This window comes from Macaca fascicularis, chromosome X, assembly GCF_037993035.2.
Source record: "Macaca fascicularis isolate 582-1 chromosome X, T2T-MFA8v1.1".
In the NCBI taxonomy this organism is placed as follows: domain Eukaryota; kingdom Metazoa; phylum Chordata; class Mammalia; order Primates; family Cercopithecidae; genus Macaca; species Macaca fascicularis.
Genome location: NC_088395.1, coordinates 137334521 through 137335500, shown reverse-complemented (window position 1 = coordinate 137335500; position 980 = coordinate 137334521).

Below are 980 nucleotides of genomic sequence, written 5' to 3'. Positions count from 1 at the left end.
TACCCCCTCCATATTTGCACACACACACAGCCCCTCTCAATACTGTTACCAATGTTTTTTTGGAGGCCTACTCCAAGGGGACACATCTCTGTCCTATTTTTATTTTCATTCTTTGCACAATGCTACATTGTAAGTCTCTATTTATTGAAACTCACTCTTCCCTTGGCTCTGAGGACACTGTGCTATACTGGTGTTCTTACCTCTGATTTCTCCTTCTAGCTCTGCATTCTCCTTTGGTACCCTAAATGGGAGCATTGCTCAGGTCCTGTCCTCAATGCTCTATTCTTATGTGGAGGGGCTCATCTACTCTGATGGCCCTTATCTTTCTGGATCACTCACAATACCTAAAATAGTGTCCTCCATATAGTAGACACTTAAGTAATGTTTACCTAATTGATTAACATTTGTTAATTGCACAATGCCTGGTACACTTCAAATGTTCTGTAAAGACTATTATGGGAGATCTTACAGTTTACAAGCATTTCCTGTGTATTTGCCTGTCTTCATCCTCATCATAACCCTGTGAGGATGATTTTTTCTTATTCTCATTTTTATAGATGAGAGAAGAGGAGGGAGCTAATGTTTGTTTTCTGCCTAGTGCTTTATACACATTTTAATTTAATTTTCACAACCGCACTGTGAAGTAGGTGTTCTTAGCCACATTATACAGATGGGAAAACTGAAGCTCAGAAAGGAATTCAAGATCACAAGGAGCATATAATTTGTCTCCTCTGCTATTTCACTGTTCTGTAAATTTGATCATACCAAATTTAGTGAGCAATACTGGGGAGGCATATAAAAGGTATCATACAGTGATATTATAATTATTGTTTACATATAAGTATTTTTTGGTTTGCATTCATATGAAATTTAATGTCACGCATATAAAGAGCTGAAGAGGAAAATAAAACCCTTCTATTTCCAAGCATTCTCTGCTTTCCCCTTGCATATTATAATAAGAAGAACAGATTATTAAATGT